The 27,349-nt window shown below is 48.7% G+C and overlaps 1 protein-coding gene across 2 annotated transcripts in view; it reads right to left on the bottom strand.

The window, feature by feature from the left end:
- CIST1 (colon, intestine and stomach enriched 1) overlaps positions 1–27,349 on the bottom strand; it is a 250,454-nt gene that overhangs the window by 54,039 nt on the left and 169,066 nt on the right. The gene's annotated exons all lie outside the window — the stretch shown is intronic.

Below are 27,349 nucleotides of genomic sequence, written 5' to 3'. Positions count from 1 at the left end.
ATCATTTTCTTGTTTTAAATACTCCTGCCTACTTTTTACTGACTTACTAAAGCACTTTTTTTGGTTTTGTAACCTCATTGAGCTTTGAACTTTATAGCCAGGTGTATGCAATCATGAGAAAAGATACTTAAAGTGGCCACTTGCAAGTTGTTCTCCTGTTTGAATCTCCTCTGAAGAGTGGCATCATGGGCTCCTCAAAACAACTGTCAAATGATCTGAAAACAAAGATTATTCAACATAGTTGTTCAGGGGAAGGATACAAAAAGCTGTCTCAGAGATTTAACCTGTCAGTTTCCACTGTGAGGAACATAGTAAGGAAATGGAAGAACATAGGGACAGTTCTTGTTAAGGCCAGAAGTGTCAAGACAAGAAAAACATCAGAAATGCAGAGAAGAAGAATGGTGAGATCAGTCAAGGACAATCCTCAGACCACCTCCAGAGAGCTGCAGCATCAACTTGCTGCAGATGGTGTCACTGTGCATCGGTCAACTATACAATGCACTTTGCACAAGGAGAAGCTGTATGGGAGAGTGATGCGAAAGAAGCCGTTTCTGCAAGTACGCACAAACAGAGTCGGCTGAGGTATGCAAAAGCACATTTGAAGAAGCCTATTTCTTTTTGGAAGAAGGTCCTGTGGACTGATGAAACCAAGATTGAGTTGTTTGGTCATACAAAAAGGCGTTATGCATGGTGGCAAAAAAACATAGCATTCCAAGAAAAACACTTGCTACCCACAGTAAAATTTGGTGGAGGTTCCATCATGCTTTGGGGCTGTGTGGTCAATGCCGGCACTGGGAATCTTGTTAAAGTTGAGGGACGCATGGATTCCACTCAGTATCAGCAGATTCTTGGCAATAGTGTTCAAGAATCAGTGATAAAGTTGAAGTTACGCAGTGGATGGATCTTTCAGCAAGACAATGATCCAAAACAGCGCTCCAAATCTACTCAGGCATTCATGCAGAGGAACAATTACAATGTTCTGGAATGTCCATCCCAGTCCCCAGACCTGAATATCATTGAACATCTGTGGGATCATTTGAAGAGGCTGTCCATGCTCGGCGACCATCAAACTTAACTGAACTGGAATTGTTTTGTAAAGAGGAATGGTCAAAAATACCTTCATCCAGGATCCAGGAACTCATTAAAAGCTACAGGAAGCGACTAGAGGCTGTTATTTTTGCAAAAGGAGGATCTACTAAATATTAATGTCACTTTTCTGGTGAGGTGCCCATACTTATGCACCTGTCAAATTTTGTTTGAATGCAGACTGCACATTTTCTGTTAGTACAATAAACCTCATTTCAAGGCAGAAACATTACTGTATCCAACAGTTATTACATATATCAAACTGAAATAGCTGTTGCAAAAACACCAATTTTTATAAAACATTAAGCTTAAGATTAATAGGGGTGCCCAAACTTTTTCATATGACTGTATATATATATATATATATATATATATATATATACACCTTTCCTTGAAAAAGCAAGGAGCTATCCAAGCGAAAAGTGCATCGGGGTGCGCCCATAACCCTCTCATCTAGCAGCCTTATGGGGTAAGAAGTGCTGAATAGACTAAGTTATATATTTATGAAATGTTTGTATTTTTCTATGGTAAATATGGTATGTGATTAAGGTGCTTAGTATCATTATTGACATGTATAAACCATTGCTTGGTCAGCTAATATGGTTAGGAAGTTACCTCTTTAGCTTGATCTGCCCCAGAATACTCCTTATCTAATTACTTATATAGAAACTTTTGATAAATTGGCTGGCTGCCTAGGTATTCTGTTGATCCTAATCACATATTTTAATTGTCTGTTATATGTATTTTCTAGTTACTTCTGTAAGGTGGCTAATGGTCGTGTAATCGATGAGAGGTATGTATCACAGAGATGGCTGGTCTCTGGGATGTAACCCGGAGTATTTTCTCTAGTGCACGCATGCACTAAGAGGACTAAATGGTACACCTGGGAGCTGGGGTATGGGTTGCTAGGAGAGATGGGTGGGTCCAGCAACCCACATACCTCACCTCTGGGTGTGGTTAACAGCCTATATAATGGAGGCTGTTTGTTTGGCACATGGTCTGTGTTTGGAGGGCGAAGGCCTCCTATGTGTTGTTTCCAGACTGAGCTGTGCACTGTACGCTCACCAGCCTGTGTGACCACAGGTTCGGTGCACCAGAGACTTTGTACAAAGTACTGTTCTCCTTTGTTTTGCCTGCACTAAAGGCTGTTTATTTGCACTTTTTACTTTTGCCGGTTTATTATTATTATTTATTATTATTTATTGTTATAGCGCCATTTATTCCATGACACTTTACATGTGAAAAAGGGGTATACATAGCAAACAACAAGTACAATAATCTTGAACAAAACGTGACGGCGACTGGTCCTGGAGGAGAGAGGACCCTGCCCGCGAGGATACAGTAGGTGAGGGTAGAGCTGGTCGTGCAGCGGTGGTTACTGCAGGTTGTAGGCTTGTCGGAAGAGGTGGGTCTTCAGGCTCCTTTTGAAAGTTTCCACGGTCGACGAGAGTCTGATGTGTTGGGAGTTTATGAAGTTAATAAACTGCTGGGGACATTTAAAGGAACCTGCCTCCTGTTTGCCTGGAGTGAGTACCATCCCTACACTTGTTACATGTTGGTTCTATTAATAAATACTTTTTCTATATTTATACTGTAAAACTCAACCTCCTCTTGCATTATACTGTACTTTTGAAGTGTTTTTTTGCTTGTGGTTCACCTTCACAATATTGTGCAAATGAACCCCCCATACAAAATGATTCTGGGTTCTTGGTTATTAATATATATACTGTGTATATGTATGTATGTATATATATATATATATATATACACACACACAGTGAAGGAAGTAATTATTTGATCCCTTGCTGTTTTTGTAAGTTTGCCCACTGACAAGACATGAACAGTCTATAATTTTAAGGGTAGGTTAATTTTAACATTGAAAGATAGAATATCCCAAAACAAATCAAGAAAATCACATTGTATAAATTAGATTTTTTTTTTTCATTTTGCAGTGAGAAATACCGTATTTTTCTAACTATAAGACACACCGGACCATAAGATGCACCCCATATTTTGGGGTGGAAAATAGAAAAAAATATTTTTTATAAGATGGGGGTCCATCTTATAGTCTGAATAGGTACGGTATCTTACCTGGGGGGCAGTGGAGCGAGGGTCACAGGAGGCAGGGTCCTTCAGGAAGTCGGCGGCTGCAGCAGAAGAGGTCAGATGCTGTGGAGCCTGTGCCTGGCTGGGGCTTGTGCCTGGCTGAGGCCCTTAGCCTGGCCGGTTCCTGTGCTGGGGCCTGTGGCTGGGGCTGGGGCTGAGGCCTCTGGCTGCGGCTGAGGCCTCTTGCTGGGGCTGAGGCCTTTGGCTGGGGCTGAGGCCTGTACCGGGCTGAGGCTGGGGCCTGTACCGGACTGAGCCCGGGGCCTTGGACTGAGGCCTGTACCGTGCTGAGGCCGGGACCTCGGGCTGGGGCCTGTACCGGGCTGCGGCAGGTGCCGGGCAGTGAGCGGCATTGGGCGGCGAATCAGTGCGGCCTGCGCAGGTTTCCGGTGTGGCCGTCGAAGCTACCGGTTTGCGCATGCACCGGCTCCGGCAGCCATTTTTCTGTAGATCACAGCTCTAGGAAGATGGCTGCGCACACTGGAAACCTGTGCAGGCCGCACTGCTTCGCCGCCCGACGCCGCTCACAGCCCGACACTGACCCCAGCCCCAGTACCGGCCGGGCCCAGGTCCCGACCCCAGCCGCTCTGCCTCACCTCTGCTGCCGCTGACGCCGCCGCCGCTACCACCACCGCCGCGATCCTGGAGGGCCCTGCAATCCCACTTCACCACCAACACAGGTAATGTTTGGACCATAAGACGCACCCCCTATTTTCCTCCCAAATATTGGGGAAAAAAAGTGCGTCTTATGGTCCGAAAAATACGGTAAGTATTTGATCCCCTACAAAATCATTATGAGTCCTGACTCCTACAGACCAGTTAGCATCTCCTAATCAACTCGTTACCTGCATTAAAGACAGCTGTCTTACATAGTCACCTGTATAAAAGACTCCTGTCCACAGACTCAATCAGTCAGACTCTAACCTCTACAACATGGGCAAGACCAAAGAGCTTTCTAAGGATGTCAGGGACAAGATCATAGACCTGCACAAAGCAGGAATGGGCTACAAAACCATAAGTAAGACGCTGGGTGAGAAGGAGACAACTGTTGGTCTAATAGTAAGAAAACGGATGAAATACAAAATGACTGTCAATCGACATCGAACTGGGGCACCATGCAAAATCTCACCTCGTGGGGTATCCTTGATCATGAGGAAGGTGAGAGATCAGCCTAAAACTACACAGGGGGAACTTGTTAATGATCTCAAGGCAGCTGGGACCACAGTCACCAAGAAAACCATTGGTAACACATTACACCTTAAAGGTTTAAAATCCTGCAGTGCACGCAAGGTCCCCCTGCTCAAGAAGGCACATGTGCAGGCCCGTCTGAAGTTTATCAATGAACACCTGGATGATTCTGTGAGTTATTGGGAGAAGGTGCTGTGGTCAGATGAGACAAAAATTGAGCTCTTTGGCATTAACTCAACTCGCCGTTTTTGGAGGAAGTAGAAGGATGAGAACAACCCAAAAAACATCGTCCCAACCGTGAAGCATGCTGAGGTAAACATTATACTTTGGGGGTGCTTTTCTGAAAGGAAGATGGATGGGGTCATGTATCGCGAGATTTTGGCCAACAACCTCCTTCCCTCAGTAAGAGCATTGAAGATGGGTCGTGGCTGGGTCTTCCAGCAAGACAATGACCCAAAGCACACAGCCAAGGCAACAAAAAAGTGGCTCAAAAAGAAGCACAGTAAGGTCATGGAATGGCCTAGCCAGTCTCCAGACTTTAATCCCATAGAAAACTTATGGATTAAGTTGAAGCCCCGAGTTGTCAAGCGACAGCCTCAAAATCTGAATGATTTAGAGATGATCTGCAAAGAGGAGTGGACCAAAATTCCTCCTGACATGTGCGCAACCCTCATCATCAACTACAAAAAAACATGTGCACCGGGAGTTATGCTACTGCTGGATACCATGCTCCATGACAATGCTTTAACTCAAAGCCACATGCTTTAGTGATTTTTAGGGTTCGTCCACACTGCCGAATAACACAGCCGAGTGCTATCCGATGTTTAATTTGATAGCACTCAGCTCAATGTTATAATATGGGGTAGTGCAGATCTGCGATTATTTTCTCATGCCGATTCTACATGAGAAAACAATCGCAGCATGCTGCGTGTGGCTCTGATAATCGGATCACATGTGCCCATACAAGTCTATGGGTGCTTGTGAAACATCGGACTGCACTCGGATGACATCCGAGTGCAGTCCTATGTATGCTCACATTGACAATGGAGAAGATGGAGAAATTAAGTTCACCATCTTCTCTATACCTGTGCTGCAATTCTCTCGTGAGAGAATCAGTTCACACTCAAATCACAGTCAGATCAAACTCTGACAGTTGAGTGAACCCTTAGGGTCCACATCTCCTAAAAGCCTTTTTACATCAGGTAACCTTAGGAAATCATATATCTTGCTATCTTTGAAAGACCATTGTTGGCTAACATGTGATTTAAGTTTACTGTAGGCACGTAACACACATAATTTGGCAGTTATAGAGTACATTATCATTTAGCAAAATATAGCAAGTATATTCTGGGATTAGAACTATACATAGTTGATGTCGCTAATCTTTTGAAAAACAATTATTTTATGTCCAACAGCATTCACTATTTGGAGTTAAGTAAATAAAAAAAAACACTTGGGGTGTACATTTTATATGTATTACAAGCAGATAGAGGTACAATACATGTAGCACATATAGACCCCAGCTACATGTAAGGGGGCCAAACAAACTAGGCATCCTGGATCAGCTCACCCAAACCCATCCTGACCAAAAAACAAACCACAGCAGCCTGACAAAAGCCCAAATCAGGAAGATTGTGGACAAGGGCCAGGAGATGTATGTCAGTGACTGGAGGAACGAAATCATCGCCTCACAGAAACTGACCATGTACCAGAGTCTACAGAGAGACTACAGACTGGCTCCATATCTGGAGAAACTCCCGGACCCCAGAGACCACCAGATCCTGATCCAGTATTGACTCAGTGCCTACAATCTGGCTATCGAGGTCAGCCGGCACAGACAGAGCTAAAAACCCAGTGAGGACAGACTGTGCCCACACTGTGACCTGGAGGATGAGACCCACTTCCTGCTACACTGCACCACATACTCAGCAGTGAGGGACACTCACTTCAGGAGACTCTCTGATCTTTTCCCAAATTTCAGATCCATGAAGGAGGAAGAGAAATCATATGGTATATCCTGCTGGGGGAAGAAGAGAGAGCAGTGGAGATAGCAGCGCAGTATGTGAGCGTGTAAGAGACTCAGGGTAGTAGTTGTGGCGAGGGGCTGATGTGTTCCCATACCCTGGTCCCCTGACAAAGATAAATGTCCCAAATCTCCTGTGTTGTGTGTGTGGTGCAGAACACTCACGTTTTGATTGCGGCTCTCTGTTGTCTTCGGTTCTTTCACCTCAGGAACCGCCGCACACACATTTAGGGACTTCCATTCCGTTTTATAAAAAAGAACTTTACTAGAACACTTGAAATCAACTTCATACAGCATGTAGCATTGATCACATACTTTCCCAGGGTTACCGTCTGATACACCGCACGTATTGTTCACTGTCCGCTTGTCCTGAGCTGTCCCTTACATAGCGGACGTTCCTGGTCTATGAGACCCTCGCAGTTTTAAGAATCCCGTACTGTCTATTTCCCGTCCGACTTCCCCTTCAATGAAGGCTTTTGGACACACACCTCACTGTGAATCCTGTGGACCGTAGGTCCCGAACGTTCGGAAAGGTCTGGCTCAGATTATCTGAATACGGGTCCTTTTCTGCTGGACAGATTGTGCCAAAGGTGTCCCCTGGACCACCAACTGTAATCACCTTACATCCCTCTCACTTCTTCTAGAACTGCCTGCAACCAGGAAAAGTCACTGTGTCTCACTGAATCTGCTCCTCCCACACTGAGCAGCTCACAAACCCCTTAACTCCTTCCTAACCTGCAACTATATCTGCTTAAAACTATAGTGCCCCCCCCTTAGCCTACTCTTCTACTATCTGCACTAACCCATACTGACCCTATAACTGACACATCAGACAATTGATAATAAAACATGTTCATATTTCAAACAGGATATAGCGTTATGTGTACACACAAAGACAAGGTGCATGACCAGGTCCTGGTCACCCTCTTAGGCTATGTGCCCACGATGCAGAAATGAAGCAGAAAATTTCTGCAGCATTTCTGCATCTCCCTGGCAGAAAAAACGCATGCAGATTGTACATGCGTTTTTCCTGCAGAATACATGCGGATCCACATGCGTTTCCGCATGCAGATTGACAAGCGCTTTCCAGGCGATAGCATCACTTGGAAAGTGCTTGACAACTAGGTCACACTGTACAAATCCATGCAAACAGCATGGATTTATATAGTGTGAACCGTAAAAATGAAAACAAATAAAGCTATACTCACTCCCGAGGCCCCGGCGTGGCTGCAGCGCTCGTTCCTGTCTGTTTCCTGGATGCCGGCATATCGCGAGACAGAGCGGTGAAGGGCCTGCGGTCACATGACTGTGACGTCACCGCAGGTCCTCAAGCGATGCCGGCATTCAGAGAGAAGCCGCCGGACAGGTGAGTATAAACTTTATTTGTTATTTTATTGTTTTTTTACAGGTACAATGGTACCCAGGTCTGGATGAGAGTCTCCTCTCCTCCAGAACTGGGTACCATCCGCACATAGAGACGCATATGACGCGCCCCCTGGGCCATATTCTTTAGGGGGAATATCCGGAGCCGGATCAGATGGGGGTTGTAGTCTTCCGAGTGGCTGTGACCCGGTCCGTGCCCAGGGTGTCAAACTCAGTTGTATGTGGCAGTCCTACAGATGTTACTAAGTTCTTAATGTCGACTACGCCACCCGTTGTGTTGCGGTCACTGTGGCCGCCGCTGCAGCAGGGTCCGCTGAGGCTGGTGGTGTAGGTGCAGCTTTGGTGATATAACCCCCAACGGGTGGGGTATAGCCTCAGGGGGATCAGGTGCAGAGGATGGGAGTTGTGGTGATGCAGTGTAGACGGCAATCAGAGACAGAGTCGGGTTATGCAGTTTAGGATGTTTACTCACTGCTGATGTTCTGGTCACTCCAGCTTCGAGTGACCTCCCGAGCCGTGCTGCGTCCACCAGGTTCTGGATCCAGCCAACCCCCAAATAAGTCCGGAGCGTGACCCTGAGCTCTCCTTCTGTCCTTTCTCTGGCCGTCCCCACTATTGATCCACCCAGGTCCAGCTCCCTCGGGCCTTCTGTTGGGAGACCCTTGGCCTTGGGTTCCCTGACCCTCCACGTGGTATGCCTTTGTGGTGGATGTGGTGGGTGGCCGTGGCAAACGCTGCCCACGGCCTCCGGTCTCTGGCTGGGGTGTGTTTTTGCCCCCACCAGCTTGGGTTCCGGTACCCTGTGCCGACTCTTCACCCGGGGATTTAATTTGGGTTCTTAGAGTCCTCTTCTTCTGTTTCCCCCTCTGGGTCTCTCTTTCTCCTCTCTCACTCTGGGTCTCTCTTCTCCTCAGCTCGCTGACTTTCTCTCTGCAACTGACCCTGATCTTAGTTGGTGCCCACCTTATATACACCCTCTATGTGTGAGCTCAGGTGACCAGCACCCAATGAGCTCCTATCTTTACCCAGGCTGCTCCCCCTATCTGCCCCTACACTACTTGGGATGTACCACCCCCCTCCCACTCCAGCCAGGAACAGACTCGGTCGTACCTGCACATTTCTAAGTGGGAGTACCGTCGGCCTGCTCCTCGGAAATGGGATGTATGTAGTGCATGCAGCCTACCGAGCTCAGTTCCACACTCCTTCCTTACCCGGGAGTGGAATATCACACCTCTGGGTTGAGGTGCAATACCCCTGTAGCAGCCGAATCCTCAGGGTGCTACATTCCCCCCTGGTAAATCACAGCACGTCCTCGGGCTGTAAGACAAAAACATCACAAAACATACAAAATTTTTCATAAACATATAAAACATATAAAACATTATATAAATTAGCAGCATTAAACATTCTCGTCGTCTCTTGTTCCTCCTCCGGTCACTGGGCAACTGTTGACCGGGCAAAGTGCGACAGTTCTTTTCCTTAAGGTGGTTTTACAGTAAAACCAGTAGGGGGCGCTTTAGGAAGCGCAACTATTTACAAGGGACAGTGTGGCCGCTCTCAGTCCTCGGCCAGGTATTGGGGAGGAATGACCGCTCTCAGTCCTCGGTCAGTGGGATTAAGGGTAAACGGGTGAACAGTTCACATCAGCTGGTCCCAACGGGGACTATATTTGCAGTAACAGTTTCTTTGTACCCCGGTCGGGTAACTATTTACAGCACCTGCTCCGCTGTACTTAACGACGTCTTCCTCCTGCTCTTTCTTTGGGGATCTTAGCTTCAGACCCGTCCGGGTCCTCTTGCTCTTCCTCCTCACATCGCAGCTCCTCCTCTGTCAGGCGATGCACATGGAGGGCGTAAGGTCCTTTGGCACACTTGTGCCGGGTAAAGGTGACCTCGTCCCCGATGTAAAGGTCACGACCTCTGTGCCCCTCCGGCAGATGGGACTCCACGTCTCTGCGCGTGACAAAGACGTCGCCGGGGGTGTTGTGGTCTCGGATGAAGCCCCACTCGTGCTGCATGTTGAACTTGATTACAGTCCCGGTGGTGCGGGGACTGTGCGCTGCACGGGGGTCCCTCCTGGTCCGGCTCTTCTGCTCGGCGCTCCTTATTTGGGCCTGTTGTTCCCGGACCCGCCTCTCTCTCCGCTCCTTCGCAAACTCCTCGAGCTGCTGTCGGCAGCACTCAGCACGCTCCGCTGCAGCTGCCCGGGTTTCTTGAGTGAACCCCATTAGATCTTCTCCGGTGGGGTCCCACTCAAATTGGGTCTCTTCAAGCGGGGGCGAGATCCTTATCACGGGCTTCGGAGCCGGAATCAGGGGTGCACACATGGCCCCTACCCTCCTCTGGTGCTCCAGTCCATAATATTCCTGGGGCCAGATGAAAGGCTGCCCGTCCGGCCACGTGTGCTGGGCAAACAAGTCCTCTCCCAGACGCGGCACCCTTGGTTTTACGGGCGCGGGCGCGGTGGTGGTGGCGCCCGGGTTGCCCAGGCCTTGCGGCCAGGCCTGGGGCACCTGGAAGGTGAAGGGCACCGTTAGGACGGCGGCACCCTGGGCTACCTGGCCTTGCGGCCAGGCCGGAGGCTCCGCGGAGGTAGGGGGCGCTGTTGGTGATGCGACGCCCGGGAATTCTAGGCCCTGCGACCAGGCTGGTGTTGCTTCCTGTTTTGCCACGCTCGGGGTCGTTGCGCATGGCGTCACAGGGGTCGCGGCGGCGGCTTCCGGTTGGGGCCTAGTCTGCGTCGGTGACATGGCGTTTTCGGGCACAGCAGGGGGACTTTCGGGCTCTGCGACGGGGAGCTGGGGCAGGTACGCGGTTTCCCGGTTTGGGGTATAGACGTCCCCTTTACCTGCCTCCATGCGTTCGGCTCCCTTCTCGGCGCCGTCTCCGGCCTTGGGTCCTCCCGCGCCATCCTCAGAGGCGGTCTGTCTCCTCATCTTGGCTGGCGTGCTCCGGGTCTTGGTTTGCTGGGCCATCTCACGGCTCCACTCCGCCAACGTCTCTCGCTGTACCCGGGCCATCCTCCGTGCGAGGCCCTCCAGAGCGGTCTGTGCACACTCCCGGTCTCGGGGGAGCTGTGCGAGGACCTCCACTAGGCCTAGTGGGGTCGTGGTTTCCAGCAGGCTCCTGACCAACGGGTCGGTGCTGCTCTGCTCTTCTTCCAGCAGGCTCCTGGCCAGCGGGCCGGTGCTGCTCTGCTCTCCCTCCTCGGTTTCTAGCAGGCTCCTGGCCAACGGGCCGGTGCTGCTCTGCTTTCTCGCCATCTCCGGGTAAGCTCCTCCGATATTCTTCTCCAGGCTTCTTGCCTCCGGGTGCGCTCGCTCTAGACTGCTCCAGGCGGCACCCATCTTTTCTCTCTCCTTTCGTCTCCTCCCCCTTCGAGGGCGGTCCCGGGGCCACTTGGTGATTGTCAGCTCCAGGGGCTGTTCTTTCACGCTGACAGACACCTCTAGCATCACAGTCTCTGTTGGTGGGGGCGGTTTCCACTTTTGGCGCCATTTTCGGTCCTGGCCCACGATGGGAGGTGGCCTCTCGCCACCCTCTGGCACGCCCATAATGGCGTCCGCTCTTCCAAGGCGGGAAACCTTTGGAAATGGCGGGAATCGCTTCCCAGTGGCGGGAAACTCTGCAGATGGCGGGAAAAAGCTGTTAATGGCGGACAACCGGCTGGAATCGACTGGTGATGGGGTCCGATGGCGAGGACCCTCCGGAACCGGCAGGAGACTTCTTTTTGAGGTAAACTTGCACTTTTCTTCAGGCACGCAGTACCCGGGTGTTGCGGGCACGTAATCCTGCCGACTACGCCAAAGTTGACGCGCCCCCTGGGCCATATTCTTTAGGGGGAATATCCGGAGCCGGATCAGATGGGGGTTGTAGTCTTCCGAGTGGCTGTGACCCGGTCCGTGCCCAGGGTGTCAAACTCAGTTGTATGTGGCAGTCCTACAGATGTTACTAAGTTCTTAATGTCGACTACGCCACCCGTTGTGTTGCGGTCACTGTGGCCGCCGCTGCAGCAGGGTCCGCTGAGGCTGGTGGTGTAGGTGCAGCTTTGGTGATATAACCCCCAACGGGTGGGGTATAGCCTCAGGGGGATCAGGTGCAGAGGATGGGAGTTGTGGTGATGCAGTGTAGACGGCAATCAGAGACAGAGTCGGGTTATGCAGTTTAGGATGTTTACTCACTGCTGATGTTCTGGTCACTCCAGCTTCGAGTGACCTCCCGAGCCGTGCTGCGTCCACCAGGTTCTGGATCCAGCCAACCCCCAAATAAGTCCGGAGCGTGACCCTGAGCTCTCTTTCTGTCCTTTCTCTGGCCGTCCCCACTATTGATCCACCCAGGTCCAGCTCCCTCGGGCCTTCTGTTGGGAGACCCTTGGCCTTGGGTTCCCTGACCCTCCACGTGGTATGCCTTCGTGGTGGATGTGGTGGGTGGCCGTGGCAAACGCTGCCCACGGCCTCCGGTCTCTGGCTGGGGTGTGTTTTTGCCCCCACCAGCTTGGGTTCCGGTACCCTGTGCCGACTCTTCACCCGGGGATTTAATTTGGGTTCTTAGAGTCCTCTTCTTCTGTTTCCCCCTCTGGGTCTCTCTTTCTCCTCTCTCACTCTGGGTCTCTCTTCTCCTCAGCTCGCTGACTTTCTCTCTGCAACTGACCCTGATCTTAGTTGGTGCCCACCTTATATACACCCTCTATGTGTGAGCTCAGGTGACCAGCACCCAATGAGCTCCTATCTTTACCCAGGCTGCTCCCCCTATCTGCCCCTACACTACTTGGGATGTACCACCCCCCTCCCACTCCAGCCAGGAACAGACTCGGTCGTACCTGCACATTTCTAAGTGGGAGTACCGTCGGCCTGCTCCTCGGAAATGGGATGTATGTAGTGCATGCAGCCTACCGAGCTCAGTTCCACACTCCTTCCTTACCCGGGAGTGGAATATCACACCTCTGGGTTGAGGTGCAATACCCCTGTAGCAGCCGAATCCTCAGGGTGCTACACATAGAAGCCGCTTGTACAAATGTACAGTCGCGGTTTCTATGCGTCTCAATGCAAGTCAATGGCGGGAGTTCCGCTGCGCTTCCGCAAAATTAAATGACATGCTGCGGATTTTTGTACGCAGCATAAACGCTGCGGAAAAATCCGCAGCATGTGCATAGAACATGCGGAATCCCCTTGGGGACCATGGGGTGCGGATTACCTAGCGTTTCACAAGAGTTTCCGCTGCGGAAATTCCGCAGCATAAACGCTTGAAAAACGCTACGTGGGCACTCAGCCTTACAAGCGCATACCATAGGCTGCGAGAAAGAGAACTATGATATGCCATGGATTTTCATAGCCCCCACCCTGGATGTGCCCCCATCCATTATCGCCACAGTCCCTACCCATAACCCCTACAGTCCCCACCGTCCCTATTCCTTACTTTGGCAAAGCTAATGTTTATTTGGTCTTGCCAATAAAGCTTCTTTGAATTGAATTGATCTCCACAGTATGTATTTTACAGCTAGAGAGCAGTACAGTACATGCAGTAGAAGTAAATTGCAGCAATATAGAGCACAACATTACATGTAATAGATGTAGATAGCAACACAGTGCATGTAGCACAGCTATAGAGCAGTACAGTACATGTAATAGATGTAGATAGCAGCACAGTGCATGTAGCACAGCTATAGAGCAGTACAGTACATGTAATAGATGTAGATAGCAGCACAGTGCATGTAGCACAGCTATAGAGGAATACAGTACATGTAATAGATGTAGATAGCAGCACAGTGCATGTAGCACAGCTATAGAGCAGTACAGTACATGTAATAGATGTAGATAGCAGCACAGTGCATGTAGCACAGCTATAGAGCAGTACAGTACATGTAATAGATGTAGATAGCAGCACAGTGCATGTAGCACAGCTATAGAGAAGTACAGTACATGTAAGAGATGTAGATAGCAGCACAGTGCATGTAGCACAGCTATAGAGCAGTAGAGTACATGTAATAGATGTACATAGCAGTACAGTGCATGTAGCCCAGCTATAGAGCAGTACAGTACATGTAATAGATGTAGATAGCCGCATAGTGCATGTAGCCCAGCTATAGAGCAATACAGTACATGTAATAGATGTAGATAGCAGCACAGTGCATGTAGCACAGCTATAGAGCAGTACAGTACATGCAATAGATGTACATAACAGCACAGTGCATGTAGCACAGCTATAGAGCAGTACGGTACATGTAATAGATTTAGATAGCAGCACAGTGCATGTAGCACAGCTATAGAGCAGTACAGTACATGTAATAGATGTAGATAGCAGCACAGTGCATGTAGCACAGCTATAGAGCAATACAGTACATGTAATAGATGTAGATAGCAGCACAGTGCATGTAGCACAGCTATAGGGCAATACAGTACATGTAATAGATGTAGATAGCAGCACAGTGCAGTAGCACAGCGATAGAGCAATACAGCACATGTAATAGATGTAGATAGCAGCACAGTGCATGTAGCACAGCTATAGAGCAGTACAGCACATGTAATAGATGTAGATAGCAGCACAGTGCATGTAGCACAGCTATAGAGCAGTACAGTACATGTAATAGAATTAGATAGCAGCATAGTGCATGTAGCACAGCTATAGAGCAGTACAGTACATGTAATAGAATTAGATAGCAGCACAGTGCATGTAGCACAGCTATAGAGCAGTACAGTACATGTAATAGAATTAGATAGCAGCACAGTGCATGTAGCACAGCTATAGAGAAGTACAGTACATGTAATAGATGTAGATAGCAGCACAATGCATGTAGCACAGCTATAGGGCAATACAGCACATGTAATAGATGTAGATAGCAGCACAGTGCATGTAGCACAGCTATAGAGCAGTACAGTACATGTAATAGATGTAGATAGCAGCACAGTGCATGTAGCACAGCTATAGAGGAATACAGTACATGTAATAGATGTAGATAGCAGCACAGTGCATGTAGCACAGCTATAGAGCAGTCCAGTACATGTAATAGATGTAGATAGCAGCACAGTGCATGTAGCACAGCTATAAAGCAGTACAGTACATGTAATAGATGCAGATAGCAGCACAGTGCATGTAACACAGCTATAAAGCAGTACAGTACACGTAATAGATGTAGATAGCAGCACAGTGCATGTAGCACAGCTATAGAGCAGTACAGTACATGTAATAGATGTAGATAGCAGCACAGTGCATGTAGCACAGCTATAGAGTAGTACAGTACAAGTAATAGATGTAGATAGCAGCACAGTGCATGTAGCACAGCTATAGAGCAGTAGAGTACATGTAATAGATGTAGATAGCAGCACAGTGCATGTAGCACAGCTATAGAGGAATACAGTACATGTAATAGATGTAGATAGCAGCACAGTGCATGTAGCACAGCTATAGAGCAGTCCAGTACATGTAATAGATGTAGATAGCAGCACAGTGCATGTAGCACAGCTATAAAGCAGTACAGTACATGTAATAGATGTACATAACAGCACAGTGCATGTAGCACAGCTATAGAGCAGTACGGTACATGTAATAGATTTAGATAGCAGCACAGTGCATGTAGCACAGCTATAGAGCAGTACAGTACATGTAATAGATGTAGATAGCAGCACAGTGCATGTAGCACAGCTATAGAGCAATACAGTACATGTAATAGATGTAGATAGCAGCACAGTGCATGTAGCACAGCTATAGGGCAATACAGTACATGTAATAGATGTAGATAGCAGCACAGTGCAGTAGCACAGCGATAGAGCAATACAGCACATGTAATAGATGTAGATAGCAGCACAGTGCATGTAGCACAGCTATAGAGCAGTACAGTACATGTAATAGAATTAGATAGCAGCATAGTGCATGTAGCACAGCTATAGAGCAGTACAGTACATGTAATAGAATTAGATAGCAGCACAGTGCATGTAGCACAGCTATAGAGCAGTACAGTACATGTAATAGAATTAGATAGCAGCACAGTGCATGTAGCACAGCTATAGAGAAGTACAGTACATGTAATAGATGTAGATAGCAGCACAATGCATGTAGCACAGCTATAGGGCAATACAGCACATGTAATAGATGTAGATAGCAGCACAGTGCATGTAGCACAGCTATAGAGCAGTACAGTACATGTAATAGATGTAGATAGCAGCACAGTGCATGTAGCACAGCTATAGAGGAATACAGTACATGTAATAGATGTAGATAGCAGCACAGTGCATGTAGCACAGCTATAGAGCAGTCCAGTACATGTAATAGATGTAGATAGCAGCACAGTGCATGTAGCACAGCTATAAAGCAGTACAGTACATGTAATAGATGCAGATAGCAGCACAGTGCATGTAACACAGCTATAAAGCAGTACAGTACACGTAATAGATGTAGATAGCAGCACAGTGCATGTAGCACAGCTATAGAGCAGTACAGTACATGTAATAGATGTAGATAGCAGCACAGTGCATGTAGCACAGCTATAGAGTAGTACAGTACAAGTAATAGATGTAGATAGCAGCACAGTGCATGTAGCACAGCTATAGAGCAGTAGAGTACATGTAATAGATGTAGATAGCAGCACAGTGCATGTAGCACAGCTATAGAGCAGTACAGTACATGTAATAGATGTAGATAGCAGCATAGTGCATGTAGCACAGCTATAGAGCAGTACAGTACATGTAATAGATGTAGATAGCAGCACAGTGCATGTAGCACAGCTATAGAGCAGTACAGCACATGTAATAGATGTAGATAGCAGCGCAGTGCATGTAGCACAGCTATAGAGCAGTACAGTACATGTAATAGATGTAGATAGCAGCACATTGCATGTAGCACAGCTATAGAGCAGTACAGTACATGTAATAGATGTAGATAGCAGCACAGTGCATGTAGCACAGCTATAGAGCAGTACAGTACATGTAATAGATGTAGATAGCAGCATAGTGCATGTAGCACAGCTATAGAGCAGTACAGTACATGTAATAGATGTAGATAGCAGCACAGTGCATGTGACGCGCCCCCTGGGCCAGTGCTGTGCAGGGGGATACCCGGAGCCGGATCGCTGGGGGTTGTAGTCCTCCGTGGCCGTGACCCGGTCCGTGCCCAGGGCGGTCAAACCAGTGGCAGTCTATTGGTATTGTAATTGTCCGACTACGCCACCCGTGGATTGCGGTCAGTGGGGACCGCCGCTGCACTGCCGACCGCTGAGGCTGATGTTGTTTGCGCAGCCGAGTATGAGATAACTCCCCACGGGAGAAGTATTGCCTCAGGGCAGCTAATGTGTGGATGCTGGGAGTGATGGTGTGAGCGTCCCAGTACTGATGGTGCTGGTGCGGCGATGAAACACAGAGACTTGTAATTGCAGTTTCCAATGCTTTACTCACGGTTGTTATTCTGGTCACTTGTGCACATGAGGGACCTCCTGAGCCGTGCTGCGTTCACCAGGCAAGGGACTCGACCAACTCCCAGGCAATTCCAGAGCGTGGCACGGGGCTCCCTTCCTTTCCTTTCTCTGGCCGTCCCCACCAGTGACCCACCTTTGTCCAGCTCCCTCGGGCCTTCTCTGGGCACGCTGATCTCTGCGTCCCTGACTCTATATGGTATGCCTTCCTGGTGGATGTAGTGAGGGGTCGCACCAAGATCTGGTAACAACCTCCGGTCTTTGGCTGAGGAATCTGTTGCCTCCACCAATTTGGGTTCCGGTACCCTGTTCTGCCAACCCTTCACCCTGTATCTCCTGGGCATATGGGGTTCCTTCTGTCCTCGTGTCTCTGGGCCTTTCTCCGTGTTCCTTGCTTCCTTTCTCCTCTGTTCCAGTTCCTTTCTTACTTTCCTTTCTGCTCTTTCTTCTCTCTCTCAGGCTCCAGCCTTCTGACAAGGCCTGCCTGCGGAGCAGAGCCCATGCAGAGGCTCTGCTTCCTGTCTTCTCCTCTCACTCTTACTGAACACTGTTCTAAGATGGTGCCCACCTTATATACCTCCTTCTAACACCCGAGCCCAGGTGACTAGCAACCAATGGGCTCCTACCTATGCCCAGAGACCCACCCCTATCTGCTCCTACACCACTGGGTGTACTTTCCCTCCCCACTCCAGTCAGGGACAGATGCTGTCGTGCCTGCACTTCTATCTTGTGGGAGCACCGTTGAGCTGTCCCTCGGAAATGGGGTGTGTGTGGTGCATGCAGCTACTGAGTCCTGGTCCACACTCCATCCTTACCCGGGAGTGGAATACCACACCTCTGGTTTGAGGTGCAATACCCCTGTAGCAGCCGAGCCCTCGGGGTGCTACATTCCCCCCTGGTAAATCACAGCACGCCCTCGGGCTGGAAAAGAATAAAACAATTGAAAACATACAAATTTTTAGAATGCATTCACATATAAGACATTAACTATTTACTCATCCCTTTATGGGAGGTACTCTTTTCCTTTTAAACGTTACTGGTATAAACATCGTAAAACATTATAAGACTTTCTTCACACACATATAGAATACTATAAACTCCTTTAGCAGCATATGAAACTTTTTCAGTATAAGACATTCTTAAACAAAAACATTTTCAAGTAAAACATTTTCAAGCAGATTCTTGAACTCTGGCCACTGTGCAACTTGCGACCAGGAAAAGGTGCAACAGTCCATTTAATCTGCCTTGAGGTAGACGTTGCGGTTTTTGTATAAAACCAGTAGGGGGCGCTTTAGGAAGCGCAACTATTTACAGGATGGCCGCTCTCAGTCCTCGGCCAGTGGGGATAGGGGAATGGCTGCTCACAGTCCTCAGCCTGGTTAGGGATTAGGGGCACACAGGTAATAGTCCCTTTAATAACTCCACACTAGTCCCAACGGGGACCACACTTCAATCATTTAACAGTTTCAGCAAGTTCTCATACCCTGACGGGTAACTATATACAGTTCCACTTTACCGTTCACTGGTAACGGTGTCCTCCTGATGCTTCTTCCTCGTAGTCTTCAGACCCGTTCGGGCCCTCTTAGCACTCGACCTTGCGACCAGGCCGGTGGTCGCTTGTTGGTCGCGCCCGGGGGTGGCACTGCCAAGGTAGGCGACGCTTGTGAGGCAGCGGAGCCCGGGCGTGCTGGGCCTTGCGTCCTGGCCTGTGACGTTTCCCGCTTTACGGCGCCCGGGTTCAGAGGGCACAGCGCGGGGCGGGGCGTGATGACGGTTCTCGCTGCCTGAGGCCTAGCTGGCGGCGGTGGAGGCGTGGTGTCAGGGACGGTCCCCGGGGCTTCGGGTCCCGCAACGGAGGGTGAAGGCAGGCTGGTGTTCCCAGGGCTTGGGGTGGTGGCGTCCCCATTACCTGCCTCGGTCTCCGTGGCCTTCTCCGCGGCGTCGTCTGCAGCTGCCGGTCCCTCTTCTCCGCGCCCAGCGGTAAGTGCGCTGCCCAGTCCCGGCGGGGTCCTCCACTGGCTGCCTTCGTGCTGCCGGGCCATCTCCTCTCTCCACCCGGCAAACACATTCCGCTGCGCCCGGACCATCCATCTGTTCAAATCTTCCAGCGCTGCGCGCGCACTGTCCGGGTCCCTGGGCAGCTGGGCTAGCAACTCTGTCAGGCTGCAGGGTGGCTCCGCTTGCAGCAGGCTGCGGGCCAGGGTGCTGGTGGAGTTCTCTGCTCCCTCCATCTCCGGGTGCAGCAGGTCCAGACTGATCCAGGCCGCACCCAGCCCCTCAGTTTTCTTTCCCATCCGCCCCCATAGGGGTTGGTTTTGGGAGCATCTGCTGACAATCACCTTCAGGGGCAGCCCCCCCACGCTGATGGACATCTCTATTGCTGCAATCATTGTTGCTGGGGGCGGGCCCCTCCTTTGGCGCCACTCTGGGACCTGGCCCACGATGGGAGGCGGCTTCCTGCTGTCCTTTGGTGCGCACATAATGGCGTCCGCTCTGCCAGGGCGGGAAAAACAGATGAAGATGGCGGGAAACGGTCCAAAATGGCGTCTGATGGCGGGAATCGGCTCCGGATGGCGGGAAACGACTCCGGACGGCGGGAAACTTCAGGAAATGGTGGGAGACTTCTTTTCAAGGTACATATACGATCTTCTTCAGGCACGCAATACCCGCTTGTGGCGGGTTGGTAAAGATCCTGCCGACTACGCCAAAGTTGACGCGCCCCCTGGGCCAGTGCTGTGCAGGGGGATACCTGGAGCCGGATCGCTGGGGGTTGTAGTCATCCGTGGCGGTGACCCGGTCCGGGCCCAGGGCGGTCAAACCAGTGGCAGTCTATTGGTATTGTAATTGTCCGACTACGCCACCCGTGGATTGCGGTCAGTGGGGACCGCCGCTGCGCTGCCGACCGCTGAGGCTGATGTTGTTTGCGCAGCCGAGTATGGGATAACTCCCCATGGGAGAAGTATTGCCTCAGGGCAGCTAATGTGTGGATGCTGGGAGTGATGGTGTGAGCGTCCCAGTACTGATGGTGCTGGTGCGGCGATGAAACACAGAGACTTGTAATTGCAGTTTCCAATGCTTTACTCACGGTTGTTATTCTGGTCACTTGTGCACATGAGGGACCGCCTGAGCCGTGCTGCGTTCACCAGGCAAGGGACTCGACCAACTCCCAGGCAATTCCAGAGCGTGGCACGGGGCTCCCTTCCTTTCCTTTCTCTGGCCGTCCCCACCAGTGACCCACCTTTGTCCAGCTCCCTCGGGCCTTGTCTGGGTATGCTGATCTCTGCGTCCCTGACCCTATATGGTATGCCTTCCTGGTGGATGTAGTGAGGGGTCGCACCAAGATGTGGTAACAACCTCCGGTCTTTGGCTGAGGAATCTGTTGCCTCCACCAATTTGGGTTCCGGTACCCTGTTCTGCCAACCCTTCACCCTGTATCTCCTGGGCATATGGGGTTCCTTCTGTCCTCGTGTCTCTGTGCCTTTCTCTGTGTTCCTTGCTTCCTTTCTCCTCTGTTCCAGTTCCTTTCTTACTTTCCTTTCTGTTCTTTCTTCTCTCTCTCAGGCTCCAGCCTTCTGACAAGGCCTGCCTGCGGAGCAGAGCCCATGCAGAGGCTCTGCTTCCTGTCTTCTCCTCTCACTCTTACTGAACACTGTTCTAAGATGGCGCCCACCTTATATACCTCCTTCTAACACCCGAGCCCAGGTGACTAGCAACCAATGGGCTCCTACCTATGCCCAGAGACATACCCCTATCTGCTCCTACACCACTGGGTGTACTTTCCCCTCCCCACTCCAGTCAGGGACAGATGCTGTCGTGCCTGCACTTCTATCTTGTGGGAGCACCGTTGAGCTGTCCCTCGGAAATGGGGTGTGTGTGGTGCATGCAGCTACTAAGTCCTGGTCCACACTCCATCCTTACCCGGGAGTGGAATACCACACCTCTGGTTTGAGGTGCAATACCCCTGTAGCAGCCGAGCCCTCCACATGTAGCACAGCTATAGAGCAGTACAGTACATGTAGTTACATAGTTACATAGTTTATAAGGCCAAAAAAAGACAAGCATCCATCCAGTTCAGCCTATTTCTTGTGCACTGCAGCTATTCCGCAGCGTTGATCCAGGGGAAGGCAAAAAAAACAAAACAAACATGCGGTATAGGCCAATTGACATCATTGAGGAAAAATTCACTTCCCGACACCAATCTGGCAGTCAGATTAAATCCCTGGATTAATTAACTAAGCATAAGATGTAATTTTATTGTTCTCAAGAAAGGCGTCCAGGCCTCTCTTGAACTCATTAAGCGAGTTGGACATCACCACTTCCTCTCCCAGAGAGTTCCAGAGTCTCACGGCTCTGACCGTAAAGAATCCCCTTCTATGCTGGTGCAGGAACCTCCTTTCCTCCAGACGCATAGTGTGCCCCCTCGTCTTTGTCACCATCCTTGGTATAAACAGGTCATGGGAGAGATCTCTGTACTGCCCCATGATGTATTTATACATGTTTATGAGGTCTCCCCTAAGCCTTCTCTTTTCTAACGTAAATAGGCCTAATTTTGACAACCTCTCTGGGTATTCTAGTCCCTCCATTCCCTTTATTACCTTAGTCGCCCTCCTTTGTACCCTCTCTAGCTCCAATATGTCTTTCCTGAGCACCGGAGCCCAGAACTGTGCACAATATTCTAAGTGCAGCCATACCAGCGCTTTATACAGAGGAAGAACAATGTTCTCATCATATGCCCCTATTCCTCTTCTGATGCATGCCATGACTCTATTTGCCTTCGCAGCTGCTGCCTGACACTGTAATAGATGTAGATAGCAGCACAGTGCATGTAGCACAGCTATAGAGCAGTACAGTACATGTAATAGATGTGCTACATGCACTGTGCTGCTATCTACATCTATTACATGTACTGTACTGCTCTATAGCTGTGCTACATGCGCTGTGCTGCTATCTACAGCTATAGAGCAGTACAGTACATGTAATAGATGTAGATAGCAGCAGTGCATGTAGCACAGCTATAGAGCAGTAGAGTACATGTAATAGATGTAGATAGCAGCACAGTGCATGTAGCACAGCTATAGAGCAATACAGTACATGTAATAGATGTAGATAGCAGCACAGTGCATGTAGCACAGCTATAGAGCAATACAGTACATGTAATAGATGTAGATAGCAGCACAGTGCATGTAGCACAGCTATAGAGCAGTACAGTACATGTAATAGAATTAGATAGCAGCACAGTGCATGTAGCACAGCTATAGAGCAGTACAGTACATATAATAGAATTAGATAGCAGCACAGTGCATGTAGCACAGCTATAGAGCAGTACAGTACATGTAATAGATGTAGATAGCAGCACAGTGCATGTAGCACAGCTATAGAGCAGTACAGTACATGTAATAGAATTAGATAGCAGCACAGTGCATGTAGCACAGCTATAGAGCAGTACAGTACATGTAATAGATGTAGATAGCAGCATAGTGCATGTAGCACAGCTATAAAGCAGTACAGTACATGTAATAGATGTAGATAGCAGCACAGTGCATGTAACACAGCTATAGAGCAGTACAGTACATGTAATAGATGTAGATAGCAGCACAGTGCATGTAGCACAGCTATAGAGCAGTACATTACATGTGGCGCGCCCCCTGGGCCGTGGGGGATACCCGGAGCCGGGCCTTGTAAATGCTGGGAGTTGTAGTCACCGTGGCGGCGACCCGGTCCGTGACCCAGGGCGGTCAAACCAGTGGCAGTCTATGTGTATAGGTGATGTATAGTCCGACTACGCCACCTGTGGATTGCGGTTATGGAGAACCGCCGCTGCGGAGCAGTCCGCTGAAGCTGGTGATATGCGCAGCAAGTGTAGTATAACTCACCACAGGAAGAGTGTAGCTTCAGGGCAGCACAGGTTAATGATGGTGGTTGTGCGGGGCGTCCCAGTGCAGTGAGTGCTGGCACGGCAAGAAACACGGAGACAAGATGATGCAGTCCCAGGGTCTTTACTCACGGTTATCAGTTTCCAAGTTATACTGCAGATCATAACTTCCCAAGTTGTGCTGTGCGTACTCAGTGAGGGGCTCAGTCCACCCTCCGGTATCTCCAGAGCACTTTTCAGGACCCCGTTCTATGTACGTTTCTCTGGCCTCTCTCCTTGTACCTAACACCTAGTGGCACCTGTGTCCAGTGTCCTCGGGCCTTGGCGACGTTTGTTCCGTCCCCTGGCCCTATGTGGCTACCTTCTTGATGGCTGGTGTGGGAGGCCTGCTGACTTACAGTGCTGCAGCCTCCGGTTCCCAGTTGAGCCCTGTAGTCTCTGCTGGCTGAGGGATCCGGTTCCCTTTCTTCTGGCCCGACCCCCCTACCTCCTGGCAGCGGCGGGCGTACAAGTGGCAGCTGCACGGCCCGTACCCCTGGGGTCCCTTCTGTTCCTTTCCTGGAGCCTTCCTGCTCCCTCTTTCCTCTCCTTCCTCCTTCAGGCTCAGGCCTCTTGACTAGGCCTGCCTGTGGAGCAGAGCTCGTACAGAGCCTCTGCTCCTGCACTTCTCCTCCTCAGACTGAACTCCTCTCCAACTCCCTTTTTGAACCAAGATGGTTCCTACTTTTATACCTCCTACTGATGTGCTCCCAGGATCTACGTCCTCCACCCATCCACTACCTAGTTCCCCCTCTCTAGTGGTTCCTCCCCACTCCAGCCAGGGATCAGGGACAGTTGAGCTTCCCCACAGGAGCATTGTCGCCCTGTCCCCCGGAAATGTGGTGTAGTGGATGTAGTGTTAGAGTCCTGAGCCGTACTCCTTCCTTACCTGAGAGTGAGATACCACACCTCTGGATGAGGTGCAATACCTCTGTGGCGACCGAACCCTCAGGGGCACCACACATGTAATAGATGTAGATAGCAGCACAGTGCATGTAGCACAGCTATGGAGCAGTACAGTACATGTAATAGATGTAGATAGCAGCACAGTGCATGTAGCACAGCTAAAGAGCAGTACAGTACATGTAATAGATGTAGATAGCAGCACAGTGCATGTAGCACAGCTATAGAGGAATACAGTACATGTAATAGATGTAGATAGCAGCATAGTGCATGTAGCACAGCTATAAAGCAGTACAGTACATGTAATAGATGTAGATAGCAGTACAGTGCATGTAGCACAGCTATAGAGCAGTACAGTACATGTAATAGATGTAGATAGCAGCACAGTGCATGTAGCACAGCTATAGAGTAGTACAGTACATGTAATAGATGTAGATAGCAGCACAGTGCATGTAGCACTGCTATAGAGAAGTACAGTACATGTAAAAGATGTAGATAGCAGCACAGTACATGTAGCACAGCCATAGAGCAATACAGTACATGTAATAGATGTAGATAGCAGCACAGTGCATGTAGCACAGCCATAGAGCAATACAGTACATGTAATAGATGTAGATAGCAGCACAGTGTATGTAGCACAGCTATAGAGCAGTACAGTACATGTAATAGATGTAGATAGCAGCACAGTGTATGTAGCACAGCTATAGAACAGTACATGTAATAGATGTAGATAGCAGCACAGTGCATGTAGCACAGCCATAGAGCAATACAGTACATGTAATAGATGTAGATAGCAGCACAGTGCATGTAGCACAGCTATAGAACAGTACATGTAATAGATGTAGATAGCAGCACAGTGCATGTAGCACAGCCATAGAGCAGTACAGTACATGTAATAGATGTAGATAGCAGCATAGTGCATGTAGCACAGCTATAGAACAGTACATGTAATAGAATTAGATAGCCGCATAGTGCATGTAGCACAGCTATAGCGAAGTACAGTACATGTAATAGATGTAGATAGCAGCACAGTGCATGTAGCACAGATATAGAGCAGTACAGTACATGTAATAGATGTAGATAGCAGCATAGTGCATGTAGCACAGCTATAGAACAGTACATGTAATAGAATTAGATAGCCGCATAGTGCATGTAGCACAGCTATAGCGAAGTACAGTACATGTAATAGATGTAGATAGCAGCACAGTGCATGTAGCACAGCCATAGAGCAGTACAGTACATGTAATAGATGTAGATAGCAGCGCAGTGCATGTAGCACAGCTATAGAGCAATACAGTACATGTAATAGATGTAGATAGCAGCACAGTGCATGTAGCACAGCCATAGAGCAGTACAGTACATGTAATAGATGTAGATAGCAGCATAGTGCATGTAGCACAGCTATAGAGCAGTACAGTACATGTAATAGATGTAGATAGCAGCACAGTGCATGTAGCACAGCTATAGAGCAGTACATGTAATAGAATTAGATAGCCGCATAGTGCATGTAGCACAGCTATAGCGAAGTACAGTACATGTAATAGATGTAGATAGCAGCACAGTGCATGTAGCACAGCTATAGAGCAGTAGAGTACATGTAATAGATGTAGATAGCAGCACAGTGCATGTAGCACAGCTATAGAGCAGTACAGTACATGTAATAGAATTAGATAGCAGCACAGTGCATGTAGCACAGCTATAGAGCAATACAGTACATGTAATAGATGTAGATAGCAGCATAGTGCATGTAGCACAGCTATAGAGCAGTACAGTACATGTAATAGATGTAGATAGCAGCATAGTGCATGTAGCACAGCTATAGCGAAGTACAGTACATGTAATAGATGTAGATAGCAGCACAGTGCATGTAGCACAGCTATAGAGCAATACAGTACATGTAATAGATGTAGATAGCAGCACAGTGCATGTAGCACAGCTATAGAGCAGTACAGTACATGTAATAGATGTAGATAGCAGCATAGTGCATGTAGCACAGCCATAGAGCAATACAGTACATGTAATAGATGTAGATAGCAGCACAGTGCATGTAGCACAGCTATAGAGCAATACAGTACATGTAATAGATGTAGATAGCAGCATAGTGCATGTAGCACAGCTATAGAGCAGTACAGTACATGTAATAGATGTAGATAGCAGCACAGTGCATGTAGCACAGCCATAGAGCAATACAGTACATGTAATAGATGTAGATAGCAGCACAGTGCATGTAGCACAGCTATAGAACAGTACATGTAATAGATGTAGATAGCAGCACAGTGCATGTAGCACAGCCATAGAGCAGTACAGTACATGTAATAGATGTAGATAGCAGCATAGTGCATGTAGCACAGCTATAGAACAGTACATGTAATAGAATTAGATAGCCGCATAGTGCATGTAGCACAGCTATAGCGAAGTACAGTACATGTAATAGATGTAGATAGCAGCACAGTGCATGTAGCACAGATATAGAGCAGTACAGTACATGTAATAGATGTAGATAGCAGCATAGTGCATGTAGCACAGCTATAGAACAGTACATGTAATAGAATTAGATAGCCGCATAGTGCATGTAGCACAGCTATAGCGAAGTACAGTACATGTAATAGATGTAGATAGCAGCACAGTGCATGTAGCACAGCCATAGAGCAGTACAGTACATGTAATAGATGTAGATAGCAGCGCAGTGCATGTAGCACAGCTATAGAGCAATACAGTACATGTAATAGATGTAGATAGCAGCACAGTGCATGTAGCACAGCCATAGAGCAGTACAGTACATGTAATAGATGTAGATAGCAGCATAGTGCATGTAGCACAGCTATAGAGCAGTACAGTACATGTAATAGATGTAGATAGCAGCACAGTGCATGTAGCACAGCTATAGAGCAGTACATGTAATAGAATTAGATAGCCGCATAGTGCATGTAGCACAGCTATAGCGAAGTACAGTACATGTAATAGATGTAGATAGCAGCACAGTGCATGTAGCACAGCTATAGAGCAGTAGAGTACATGTAATAGATGTAGATAGCAGCACAGTGCATGTAGCACAGCTATAGAGCAGTACAGTACATGTAATAGAATTAGATAGCAGCACAGTGCATGTAGCACAGCTATAGAGCAATACAGTACATGTAATAGATGTAGATAGCAGCATAGTGCATGTAGCACAGCTATAGAGCAGTACAGTACATGTAATAGATGTAGATAGCAGCATAGTGCATGTAGCACAGCTATAGCGAAGTACAGTACATGTAATAGATGTAGATAGCAGCACAGTGCATGTAGCACAGCTATAGAGCAATACAGTACATGTAATAGATGTAGATAGCAGCACAGTGCATGTA

Source organism: Phyllobates terribilis, unplaced genomic scaffold (assembly GCF_046119375.1).
Source record: "Phyllobates terribilis strain yellow unplaced genomic scaffold, ASM4611937v1 Scaffold_1__5_contigs__length_1240528914, whole genome shotgun sequence".
Classification (NCBI taxonomy): domain Eukaryota; kingdom Metazoa; phylum Chordata; class Amphibia; order Anura; family Dendrobatidae; genus Phyllobates; species Phyllobates terribilis.
Note: the sequence above shows the minus strand (reverse complement) of the source record. Positions and strands in the feature narration are given on the sequence as shown.